The sequence below is a fragment of the Castor canadensis genome, chromosome 6 (genome assembly GCF_047511655.1).
Source record: "Castor canadensis chromosome 6, mCasCan1.hap1v2, whole genome shotgun sequence".
In the NCBI taxonomy this organism is placed as follows: Eukaryota; Metazoa; Chordata; class Mammalia; order Rodentia; family Castoridae; genus Castor; species Castor canadensis.
The window spans coordinates 142,112,266-142,126,611 of record NC_133391.1 but is presented as its reverse complement, the minus strand read 5'-3'; the positions used below and the strand labels follow the sequence as shown (position 1 = coordinate 142,126,611).

The 14,346-nt window shown below is 37.1% G+C and overlaps 1 pseudogene; it reads left to right on the top strand.

Annotated features, from left to right (window-relative positions):
- The first annotated feature begins 9,706 nt into the window (after positions 1–9,706).
- On the top strand, positions 9,707–13,416 carry LOC109695661 (polyadenylate-binding protein 1 pseudogene; annotated as a pseudogene).
- Positions 13,417–14,346: the final 930 nt, after the last annotated feature.

The window sequence follows — 14,346 nt, the reverse complement described above, 5'->3', positions numbered from 1 at the left end:
GAGAAGAATGAAACTAGATCATCTCTCACCCTGTACAAAATCAAATCAAAATGGAACAACAGTCTTAATATAAAACCTGAAACTGTGAAACTACAAAAGAAAAGTGGAGGACAAGCACTTGAAGATATGGACAAGGGCAACAACTTTCTGAACAGGACTCCCTTGTTAAGGAAACAAGAGCAAGAATAGACGAATGGGATTACATCAAATCAAAAAGTCTCTGTGCAGCAAAGAAAACAACAAAATGAAGAGACAGCCTACAGAATGGGAGAAAAATATTTTCCAGTTATTCATTGGAAAAAGGATTAATATCCAGAATATATAAAGTGCTCAAAAAATTAAACACAAAAAGAACAAATAACACAATTAATAAATGGGCAAATGAATTAAACAGTTAGTTCTAAAAAGAAGTACAAATGGCAAATAAATACATAAAGATACACAAAGAAATGTTCAACATCCTTTACTATAAAGGTAATACAAATCAAAACAACACTGAGATTCCATTTACTTCAGTCAGAATGGCAATCATAAAGAAAACAACAAATGCTTGAGAGGATGCAGGGGAAAAGGAATCTTAATACACTGTTAGCAGGAATGGAAACTAGTACAGCCACTAGGGAAATCAGTATGGAGGTTCTTCAAAAAACTGAAAACATAACTATCATATGATCCTGCTATACCACCTCTGAGCATATATCTTAAGGAATATAAGTCAGCAGACAATAGAGATTCCTGCACATCCATGTTTATAGCAGCACTATCCATAATAGGCAAACTATGAAATCAGCCTAGGTGCCCATCAACCAATGAATGGATAAAGAAAATGTGATTATATAAATACACACACACACACACACACAATGGAGTATTCTTTGGCCATAATGAAGAATGAAATTTGTCTTTTGTGAGAAAATGGATGAAACTATAGATCATCATGTTGAGCCAAATAATCCAGATGGAAAAAGACAAATATTACAAGTTGTCTTTCATATGTGGAATCTAGACCAAAAAAAAAAAAAAGAATGACATGAGTATAAAACCTGGACTATATGTAAAAGGGAAGTAGTGGGAGGAGAAGGTGAAAAGGAGAGGGTAATGGGGGTGAAATTATGATAAAATTACTTTACATGCATGTATGCAAACAGAATAAGGAAATCCATTGTAAGATTTCTTTAAGGAGGAGAGAGGGGATATGAAAGAGTAATAGGGTGAATTCAACCTAAGCACATTATATGTATTTATGGAAATATCATAATGAAACCCTTTTGAAATTCATATACACTAATAAATTTCCATACCCTCATGCATGTAAAGTATTTAAAATAAGTATTATGGCTTTTTTATGAAAGATAATAAGTATTTAATATTCATTAGATATGAAATCTGTAGGAACTTCTGAAATTGTTATCAAAGTAGATATGAATGAGTAGAATAAACAAATGTCTTTTAAAAGCATATATCACAAATTTCTTTAAAACCATAGGCTTCACAAGACTGACAAAAAACATGTGAGACAAACAAGTTTAAGAATCCTTACCTAAAGCTGGGCATGTGGTGCATACCTGTAGTCACAGCTACTCAGGAGGCTCAAGCAGAAGAATCACTTGAGCCGAGTCATCTGAGACCACCCTAGGTGGGCACCACAGCAACACCCTGTTTCAAAAAAATAATAATAATACCTACTTAAAAATTATTAGAATTATTTTAATATGTGGTAACATAAAAATGAGCTCTGGTTACTGTGTTTGAATTGAACTAAGACATCAATTCTACTGATCAGTAATCTCTAAACTGGACATAATCTATTTCTCAAATAACTTCTTATAACATCTACTCCACGTACTGGTCTCTTTCAGTTAACTTTGTAGATCAGCCCTTCACACTTGTGTCATCAAAAGAAACTTAAGCCAGATGCCTGTGGCTCCCACCTACAATCCTAGCTACTCAGGAGGCAGAGATCAGGAGGATCGAGGTTTGAAGCCAGCTGGGCAAACAGTTTTCAAGACCCTATCTCGGAAAAAAAAAAAATCACAAAAAGGCCGTGGATGGAGGAGAGGAGGGTCGGTGGAATGGCTCAAGGTGCAGGCCCTGAGTTACCAGTACCACAAAAAAACAGAATTGCTCTCTGCTAATTCACCTGTTCTCAGTTATTCATCTTCTGCAAAACAGGTCTGTGGTGGTGTTTTAGGAGCCCCAAAACAGATTATGTTTCATCTCCCTTTCTCTTCTACCAGATTCATGCTAGTAACTGATGCCTGTAATTCCTTTAAGGAAAAAAACCTTCCAGGAGCTGGGAGTGGTGGTGCACAATCCCTGAGGCAGAGACTGGGAGGATTGCAGTTCGAGGCCAGCCTAGGCAAAAAGTGAGACCCCATTCCAGCAAATAAGCCAGGGTGGTAGTGTGAGGCTGTGACTCCAGCTACACAGGAAACATAGGTAGGAAGATCAATCCCAGGTAAAAAATGTAAGACCCTATCTGAAAAATAACTAAAGCAAAAAAAACCTAGAGGCATGGCTCAAGTGGTATAGTGCTTGCTTAGCAAGCACAAGGCCCTGAGTTCAAATTCCAGTACCTCCAGAAAAAAAGTATCAAGGAGAGTGAAAAAGGGTTTAGCAAAAAACCAGCCTCTCTCCCAATTTTTCCTAGTCAGCCCTGAATTTCAATTATTCACTTAATTCTGGCATCAGAACTTCTAGTTACTTGGCTTCCCATTTGTCAAACAGGAAGGTTAATATACTACTTGTTACCCACATATTATGTGGTGCAGACTGTCAGCCTCCCTGGTATCAAATGCTTTGTATTCACTGAAGGAAATGTCATATGCCACGACTAGTAGCAACAAAAACCATCTCTTCATTACGGCAGATCTCACATGGCCTTCCCTCCCTCTTTCTCTTAATGGGGCTCTCCAATCTTTAGCTTCCCACAACACAGGAAGAGTGCAATTACGTGTGTTTTTAGGTTGACTCATTTTGACAGTAACAATCAGTATTTAAGCTAATTAAGATTCTTTTGATGTCTTTTATTTCTTTCACAATTAGTGTCCTGCTACATATTCTTTTAAAATAAATGACTAGCCAGTGGTGGGAGGATAAGGAATCACTTAATTATCTTCAATGTCTGTCTAGCTTGGGAGAATTGCTCCTCATCTCGCTGTTTTTCTCTTGAAGAGCATATAAAATGGGGGTGATGGGAAATAGTGACTGTGTTACTCTGAGCTTCCTCTGATTTTGGAATTCTGAATCCAGGTCCAATGGGAACCTAAGGGCAAAGTTCCAGAATGTTCTCTCTTCTCTGAGTCAATTCTCTATTTCCACCCTAGTAAAATTCAAATTGAATTTCTAGACTTCAGAACCCTGGCTCAGATGAAGTTAGCAGATTAGTCAGATTCAAGGATCGAGACCTGCAATGAGTGGACAGCAAGATGGGTAAAAATGGATGAGATACAGAGGTTGGAAATTCTGCTGGAAAAGTGTGCGATAAGGGGGCCTTTTCATTGTAAGAAAGCACCAGACAGCTGAGAAGCTGAGCTCTGTAGACTGAGAAGGTCTATAGAGGTGGTCATTCCTCCCCAAGAATGTCTGACATTTTAATTAAGCCATGCCTTCTTCATCAAAGGACTGCTGTTCAACTGCTTAAAACAAAGGGTCTGAGACCATCAGTCTTCAACTAGGCATAGGACAACAATGGAACTGGACACAGAGTGTAAGAGTGGTCAGTGACAAAACACAAATGAGACTCAAAGTCAAGCTATTCATAGGTTCTCCAGATGGCTTCAACTAGCACTTAATGCTTATAGAAAAATCATGTGAGAATCTTAACAGTGAGAAGCCTAAAGCATGATTCTTGCCTTAAAGTCACTCATGGTCTTGGGTTGGGATGAAGCAAATGGGCCACTGAGAAGCAAAGCTTGGGTTAGATGTGAGATGGGTTATAGGTGAGATGTGACACAGCACTGCAGATGGCGCTCACCAAAAGAGCACCCCTGAGGACTTAGCAGGAAGCTCCCTTCACATTTAAACATGACAGCACAGACATTGATCGCTATCTCCTCAACGCGGATGTGGCTGACAAAAGAAACAACCAACAATCCCCTCTTCATTGCCTGTGTATGAAGAACAACTGTCCACACAAAGCTGCAGAAAATTGCATGCTGTTCTGGTTGTTAGGGGTATCCTACTTGACCTCCTTAACTGTTCAGAAAACAAACAAATAAAGGCAACTTTCTGTCCAAGTGTTGCAAGCCATCTGTATTTACTTCTGGAGAATCCCTGGAGTTCAAATGATGGTCTATGATTTGAAATTATGGGTTAAGAAATACTCAAAACAAACAAAATCCTCAGCTTAACTTCTAGGTGAAATCCTTTCTCACAAGCTGCTGTATGTACAACTTCACCTCTCACCATTCCACTTTCACACACAATCACACATAAGCCCACCACCACCACTGAACTGCTGAAGCCAAGTCTGCAGTATACCATTCACTTTCACAGTGCCAAGTCACAGAGGATATCACCTCCCTAAGTAGAATAAATCAGTTTTCCAGTGCCAGAGTTGGCGGTACAGGTCCTCGCACTTGCTAAATGGGCACTCTACCACTTGAGCCACATCCCAATCATTTTTTGCTTTAGTTATTTTCAGATAGTGTCTTGAATTTTTGCATGGGGCTGGCCTTGAACTGCAATCCTCCTCCATATACTCTTCCCATCTACCTGGACTCACAGAAACATGCTACTACTCTTGGATTATTAGTTAAGAGGTGGTCTTGCTGCTCTCAAACCTTGATCCTATCAATCTCTGCTTCCTGGGTAGCTGTGATTACAGACATAAACCACAACACCTGGTCTTTTTCTCTTCTTTCTTTAGTGAAATCCTACTCATCTGTCAAAGCACAGGTGGGTTATGATTGCTACTGTGAAACTTCCATCCCTAAAAGTCATTTCTCCCCTATGTTGCCACATTTGACTGTTCTCTCTATCAGAACATTAATATCGTATATTCGCTTAGGTAATCTGATTAATTCACTGATTAATAAAGAAATGATATCCTGCTCTTCTAATAATTTTTTCAAGCATAATTTAATTGACAGACCAGCTGTATTACAAGACATCTGGATATCTAAATTTACCATTTAAAGCTCCTATTTAGCTCAGAGATGATACTGAAGAAAAGGTTAAAAGGTCAGTTGCAAATGTATAATTTTGAAATCTCAGAGCTCTTACGAAAATAAGCTCTACGTATCTTCAATTTTGAAGACTTGATTTAATCACAGCCAGTCACTGTCTAAAAGACCTAATCAGGTCATCATGAGCTTGATTCAGTGCAGCAAGAGCAGTATGCAGGAATTCCCTTTATCGTTTCTAATGAACACCAACTACTACCCAGGCGAGAGAGATAATCAAGTCTTGATTGGTCCCTGGAAAACATTAGTGAACACTCCAAATACCCAGTACTGCAGTGAATCATGAACTAGTGGAATTCTAAGTACTTACACTTGGTAAAGCACCTAATCACCAATTCTGGATTACCCCCAATGTAGGAATATTCTCTACAACATCTGAGGCAGATGGTTGCTCACCTCTGCTTTAAAAAAATAAAGACAGAAACTCCTTACCCTATTTATCTAGTAACTTCTGTTGGTAATGATCAAATACATGTAAAACATAATAGTAACTCGTATATTGTAACTACTCATTAAATGTAAGCTATTGAATAAATAAGGGAAAAAATATCCAATTGTATGTATTAATATTGTTATGCTTATTAACATTAAGGCTCTTTTTATATTTTATATTTTGGGGGGCAGTATTGGGGATTGAACTCAGGACCTTATGCTTATAGGCAGGTGCTCTACCACTTGAGCCACACTTCAGCCTGGCCCTTTTTTATTTTACTGACAATTATTTCTTTTAATATATAAACAATATACAAGGGGCAAAACAGTCTGCCTGGTACACCTCAATAAAGACTATGCATAGATCTATGATGATGTGTATGGGTGTATGCATGGCCATGCTTACAAAGCTTCTGGAAGGAGCCTGCAGCTGCCACTGTTGAGGACGCCCATCATGAAAACTCTAATGTCCGTGCCAAAGATACTGTCTCCAATCCTCTGATGCCAGAATGTTGTCAAGTTTGGTACAAAGGTGGTGTGAAAAGCCCCCTCCTCCATCTTGTCATACTCTATTACCTGTACCTTGAAGCAGTATTGTTATAACTACAATCCCAAAAATCCATCATTTACCCTAGCCAATCCTGGATACTGAGCATTGAGTCATCTTCCCCATCTTCTAGTCTCCAAGGCTCAGCTATTAATCACCTACAGTACTAAGCCTCACTTGGGAAGAATAAACATACATAAATTATTTCCAGTAGAATAAGTAACTATTTCTGTATCAGTTATGATAAATTCCCATTTGGAGAAGAAAAAGTGCACAGGGTCTACAGAGATGCAATTCTGGCTAGAGCATAAACACCTTTCCATATTGTCACATAGAGCATTTCAGTTACCAAGAGCTGGAGCTCTCAAACATTCACTTTTCTAATTATGGGCTAAGCTCTGCAATTATAAAACCAACTAGCCCATCTCTGAGGTTTCCCCAACAGAAGAATACTTTCTGCTCTATGTGTATTCAAGTCTCCAGTTCATGCAGATACACTTGCAACTTTGAAATGACAGGTTGGTTTGAACACCACTTTGTACTATTCCCATTCAGGCTTCAGGGATTTAAAATCTAAGATCTAAGAGCCAATATTCACTCCGAACTCACATCCCACAGTGTTTATATTCTCTTCCCCATGAATTTATGCAAGGAACTCACAGATTAGGAATGAGATCTTAGCTTAGCTAGCCAGCTACCTCAATTTTATTCATTTATTACTTAGGTAAACATTTTGAGTGCCTGCCTAGTATGAACCATACACCATCACTATCACTTTCCCTTGGATATGTTCCCAATCATGAAGCACATATATGAAAAGGTTAATTTTGAATAGTTTCCTTCCTACCAATTCCATTAATAGTCTGTTTTTTCTTATTTGCCACCACCATGACACTCTTTCTGAATAAGACAGACATCAACACAAAGGTACAGTCTGTGTGATACAAAGGTGCAGTGTTTCTAATATGTTACTGTTTGTGTGAAAGAAAAGACCATACATAAGCACAAGCTCAGAGAGACATGAAATACTCTGAAAGGACATATACAAGGTGACAACAATAGCATCACTAAGAAAGGAAACTAGGTAAGTAGGTGATAAGACAAAAATCTTGTGTGATAAGATAAAAACAAAAGTAAAATCCTGTTTCTCTCCTTACAGCTTTAAGAAGCAATCTTGAAAAGGAAATGCATGCTTTCTTGATATATACATCTGTAATTTTTCATTTTTAACTATGCTCATATGTTTGGCACTCAAAAAAATTTTTAAAGAAACATTGCACATGTGAAAATAATCTCAAAAAACTGGAATTAATTTTTGAGCAAAAACATTCTGACTTCTTTCCTCCTTGACAAGGAGACTTCTTATATTTTTGTTTCCTATCATTTAGGCTACCAGAAAAGCTACCAGCTCTTTACTTATGGCAAATAAGAAAGAAAGTAAATGTACTAGCTAACTGTTGGCACTATATAAATTATCACAAATTTAGTGGCTGAAGACACCACAGCCAAACATGCTGACACATACCTGTAATCCCAGCACTTGAGAAGCTGAGGCAGAAGGAGTGTGAATTCTAAGCAAGCTTTGGCTGCATAGTAAATTAGAAACCAGCCTGAGCTACATAGTAAAATCTTCTCTCCTAAAAAATAATAATAATAAAACAAAAAGAAAGAAAGAAAAAGAACACAAATACACAACCTTACAATTTTGCAGGTCACAAATCTGCATGTCCCACTAGACTAAAATCAAGATTTCAGCAGGGCTGCATTGCTGTCTGTGGGTTCTAAGGGAAGAACCCACTTCCTTGCTTTTTCCAGCCTTTGGGAGCTGCTCATAATCCTAGGTGTGGGGCTCGAAAGCCTGCAATGGCTGGTCAAGTCTCTTTCTAACATTGTTTCTTCTTCGAGAAATCAATTCCACTATTAAAGACCCTTGTTATTACTTCATGCCCACTAGATAATCCAGGATAATCTCTCAATTTTAATATCAGTTGATTAGAAATCTAAATTCCATCTGTGATCTAATTCCCCTTTGCTATGAAACATAACATTTCCCAAGCTCCTGGGATTAGGACATGAACATTTCATGGTGGGGGCAGTTCAATTATTCTGCCTGCCACAGTAAATAGATAGATTAGATACACACATACATATATACATTCATGCATGCATACATACATATATACATTCATGCATGCATACATGCATATATACATTCATGCATGCATACATACATATATACATTCATGCATGCACACATACATATATACATTCATGCATGCATACATACATATATACATTCATGCATGCATACATGCATACATAGAGGCTCCATCAAGATGCAGCTTCCTCATGGGATACTATTTTATCTTATAAAATAATATTCAAAGTCCTTTTTCTAAAATAGAAGCTCTGTATTACTTTAGTACTGTCAGAAGCCATTCTAAGACATATTAGGAAGTTCTTAAAACAGTCAATTAACATATGCTCTATAGCATATATTTCCAACTTCCTGGTTTTGAATGCAACCTCGCCCCTTACCCTGTGTGATTTATATCTCAGTTTCCTCATTCACAGAATGAGAATGGTGTTAGTGCCTGTATCATAGGATTGTTGTGAGGCTTAACTGAGTTACCAAGCACTTAGGACAGTGGCAGAACATAAGCACTGCTGCATGGTTGGATTGAGTCATATCCACATGACTGAAAGCTCTCAGAAGAACCACTCCAGAACAGTAGTGGTCAGATCCAGAATAATATCCTATTTCTGTCCTCAAAGTTTCAAGAAGAAAGTATTGACAAATTATTTTTTTTAATCAACCTTGGCATATCTGGTTTTTTTCTTTCCATTTTAACAGATGGAAAATTGAAACATCAGGCTGTCTGGTTCAATACTAGGAGCATGGAAACCCCACTGGTTTTCTGATATTATTACATGGATTGAACCACACAATCTTTGCCCTCAAGGAAATTGCCACATTATAAGTAGGTAGGACAAGCAAAGACAGAACAAAAAAATGACTTATAGAGCACCAGATAACTTGTACTTTAAGACAAAGAGAGGAATTCTTTATTTCAGCTGAGATGCTCATTCTTATTGCTAACACATGAAGGAATCATTCAGGACACCTTCTCTAAAACTGTAATCCAAAAACTGCATCAAATTACGTTTTATTGATTTTTGCATAAATCTTTCCTCATATGTCCAGGAATTCTTTCTAGGGAATAGATAAAATGGTATGTCATTTGTTTCTCTAGATTTATTATTCTAAAGGATTATTCAATTCATAAAACTCAAAGACAATCACATGAGCACATGGTATCAGTTTAACAACTAAGCATCATTTAAAAAAACCTTACCCTGAAAATCCTTTAGATTTTTACTATTAGAGCTCAGTAAAGGCCCAATCTCCTTCCCACGAAATCACTGCTAAGTTGGAATCAGGAAACCTACCATTACTTATTCTTCTTTCAAGTATTTTGGTGGTCACTCAACCATGTAATTCAAAGCACATAGGGAACTGACAATATTTGAATGTTGCACCATGGAAGGTATGCAAACCTGATGGCTATCCTTTGTTGAGATTATCAAGTAAAAATGAATTGTATCTTTTCTGAAAAAATCAATATTTTATTAAATCATATGTATAAAAACTTTTATATTATCAAATAAAACAATTTCTCTCAGTTCAGTAAGCTATATATTTAACGAATAAGAGAAATTAAATATTGCCTACCAAGTATACTTTTACAGCATATTAAATCCAGTCTTTGGCTATTCTATAATTTTCATTGCACCTGTGAAATTTTCTGGAATAGCAGTCTCCTATTTCAAGGTTTTTATGAACAGGATAACATTTCTTTTAGTGTAAATAAGATAGCCATATTTTATAAAACAAAAGGTTTAATCTTTGTATGTGACTTCCATTCAGAAATATCAACATAGGATGAATATTAATCGGCTATTATCATATATATTAGGAATTACATCAAATTATAGGCACTTTTTTAAGTAAAAAAAATTTTCCTCTATACTCAAGAAATGTACAACATGCTGATCTATTTAAGAAGGAAGCAATGATTTCACAGAGAACTAGAGTCTAAATAAAATATTGTCTAATCACAGCAAATTTCTTCATTTTAACTTTAACCATATTATTATGGTTTAAAATTTGAGTAAAATTGTTTGGTTAAAGTATATTTTTATTAGCTACAGAAAAATAGCATCTAAATTAATTCAGTCATTTAGGAAATACTCATTATCACCACTAAATGCCAGCCCACTATTCTAGGAACTGGGAGTACATAGTTAAAGCCACGTCTCAAAAATGACTGATTAGAACTCCAAGTAATCAGGTAGTGGCCAAAAGTTAGTGCTTGAAAATACCTATGGGAGAAGAGGGGAGAGAAGGGCCATATTCAAGGAGGAGAATTTAGCCAGCTAATTTTTTTAAGGACAAAGAGATGATTTGGAGATGTTTCACTAAAAAATACTGGAAAATAATTTTTTAAAGTTGAACATAAGGCAAAACCACAAAGCACCTAAAAGAGGCCTAAAAAAAATTAGGTGAGAAAAATTGTCCACCAAATACAAAATATAAAAACAGAAGGACAGGGCACAGAGAAACCCAGACAAGAAACTTCTAGCAGTGAACCAAAACCTTGATGACTTTGAAAGTGCCAGTCTCATCTGACTGTGTTTATAAAAAGGAAAAGAATCATGGACTCAGGATTGTTTCTCCTCCTATTCCAATCAATAGTAACTTCCTTTTTACAATGAGACTTTAAACAATTAGGGAAATATTTTGGTTTCCAGCTAATGGATATAATAGCTATTGCCATTTCAGGAAAAGCACTTCATTCAATTGTAGGCATGCCAAAGGTAGAAGAGAGGGGAGCTGAAGAAGCATAAACTGTACTAAAGGCCTGCACAGCTGGCTTTCAGTCACTGAGAAAATAATATCCTCCTCTAATAATTCCTTAAAGACTAGGGATTGCTTTCATTCAGGATGAGAATGTGCTGGCCTCAGTACAACTGCTGTTTCAACACTTGAACATTGAAAAGCTTGATGTTTTATTTACTGTGCCAATGCCAGGCATTCCTGAGTAATATGTGAGCAGTCCCTGAGAAAAAAATAAAATATATATATACTATATATATATAGTATATATATATATATATATATATATATATATATATATATATTGGAGGTTCAAATACTAGATACTAGCTTTCTAGTTAATGGCATGTTCACATATTCCACACTTTTCCTCCTGATCAGCATCCTATGGCCTCTGGGTTTTCCTTATTCCTTTTCTCTTCACTCAAGAACAAAGTAGAGCAGAGATAGGTCAAAGACATTGGGTTAGCAACCCTTCTTTTGGCCACAGATAACTTAAGCATGCACTTTCAGTAATCCATCATTTTGGGGCCTGCTTTTCCAGATTTCATCCTTACATTTTGCGTCTACCAATCTTAATTAGTTTCATATATATATATATATATATTCTTGCTTTATGTAGACATCAATATTTCCACTCACTCTAATGTCAGCATCTCAAAATTTGCTGTAGATACTTATGCTTATAAGATGTAGGAAGATGAGAAGCAGAACTTGGAGCTAGGGCAAAAGAGTTCACCAATGTTTACATCAAGAATTTTGGAGAAGACATGGATGATGAGCGCCTTAAGGATCTCTTTGGCAAGTTTGGACCTGCCTTAAGTGTGAAAGTAATGACTGATGAAAGTGAAAAATCCAAAGGATTTGGATTTGTAAGCTTTGAAAGGCACGAAGATGCACAGAAAGCTGTGGATGAAATGAATGGAAAGGAGCTCAATGGAAAACAAATATATGTTGGTCGAGCTCAGAAAAAGGTGGAGCAGCAGATGGAACTTAAGCGCAAATTTGAACAGATGAAACAAGATAGGATCACCAGATACCAGGGTGTTAATCTTTATGTGCAAAATCTTGATGATGGTATTGATGATGAACGTCTCCGGAAAGAGTTTTCTCCATTTGGTACAATCACTAGTGCAAAGGTTATGATGGAAGGTGGTCGAAGCAAAGGGTTTGGTTTTGTATGTTTCTCCTTCCCAGAAGAAGCCACTAAAGCAGTTACAGAAATGAATGGTAGAATTGTGGCCACCAAGCCATTGTATGTAGCTTTAGCTCAGCGCAAAGAAGAGCGCCAGGCTCACCTCACTAACCAGTATATGCAGAGAATGGCGAGTGTACGAGCTGTGCCCAACCCTGTAATCAACCCCTACCAGCCAGCACCTCCTTCAGGTTACTTCATGGCAGCTATCCCACAGACTCGGAACCGTGCTGCATACTATCCTCCTAGCCAAATTGCTCAACTAAGACCAAGTCCTCGCTGGACTGCTCGGATGCCAGACCTCATCCATTCCAAAATATGCCCGGTGCTATCCGCCCAGCCGCTCCTAGACCACCACTTAGTACTATGAGACCAGCTTCTTCACAGGTTCCACGAGTCATGTCCACACGGCGTGTTGCTAACACATCAACACAGACAATGGGTCCACGTCCTGCAGCTGCTGCCGCCGCAACTACTCCTGCTGTCCGCACCGTTCCACAGTATAAATAAGCTGCGGGAGTCCGCAATCCTCAGCAACACCTTAATGCACAGCCACAGGTCACCATGCAGCAGCCTGCTGTTCATGTACAAGGTCAAGAGCGTTTGACTTCTTCCATGTTGGCATCTGCTCCCCCCTCGAGAGCAAAAGCAAATGTTGGGTGAATGGCTGTTTCCTCTTATTCAAGCCATGCACCCTACACTTGCTGGTAAAATCACTGGCATGTTGTTGGAGATTGATAATTCAGAACTACTTCATATGCTTGAGTCTCCAGAGTCTCTCCGTTCTAAGGTTGATGAAGCTGTAGCTGTACTACAAGCCCACCAAGCTAAAGAGGCTGCCCAGAAAGCAGTTAACAGTGCCACCGGTGTTCCAACTGTTTAAATTGATCAGGGACCACGAAAAGAAACTCGTGCTTCACCGAACAAAAATATCTAAACATCGAAAAACTTAAATATTATGAAAAAAAACATTGCAAAACATGAAATAAATAAAAAAAGGAAAGGAAACTTTGAACCTTATGTACCGAGCAAATGCCAGGTCTAGCAAACAATGCTAGTCCTAGATTACTTGATTTAAAAACAACAAAAAAAAAACACACAAAAAAAAATAGTAAAATATAAAAACAAATTAATGTTTTATAGACCCTGGGAAAAAGAATTTTCAGCAAAGTACAAAAATTTAAAGCATTCCTTTCTTTAATTTTGTAATTCTTTACTGTGGAATAGCTCAGGATGTTGGTTCTGTTTTAAGTAACAGAATTGATAACTGAGCAAGGAAACGTAATTTGGATTATAAAATTTTTACTTTAATAAAAATTCCTTAAACAGTGAAAAAAAAAAGATGTAGGAAGATGACAAATTAGGATGGATATTTGAATCAATTAAAGATAATTGACATGGAATTAAATAAGCACATTTATGTATTATGTATTTGCTAAATTATTTAGTTCTCATCACACAATATTCAAATGTCTTCACTATTTATTTGGTGTTATTAGATTAAGCCACTTCCTATATGACTAAATTATCCTTTTAATTATACAGTAAGAGTTTCTGTAGTATGAAACTGATAGTTACGAAAAACAACCTTTAATATATAATATATATTATATATTAATATATAATCCCATTTGCATCCCAAAGACTCCACCTCCAAATATCACTAATGTACAACTTTCAAAATTGAATTTCAGCATAAGTTCTTGAGGGGAAAACCTCCCAGACCATAGAAAATCCCTACTAGGATACTGTTTAAATTAGGAATAGGTTTAGCTATGAATAGTAGAAAACTTGACCATTAGGCTTAAGCCACAGGATATTACTTAACAAAAATACCAGTGAAAAGTCATCCCAGGATTGCCTAAATGATGGCATCACGAAGACAAGGTCCTTCAAGTTTTCTGTTTAGCCATCCTTAGTATGTAGTCAATGCTTTTCTTCATGGTCAAAGACAGCTATCAAAGCTCCAAACAGGAGCTTCTCATATAGGCATACAGCTTTCCTAACTTATTACTTGCACATCATTTTCCACAGCAAGATAACAAGGCCATGACAGACAAGTCATTGACAAGGAGCAACAAGATTTACA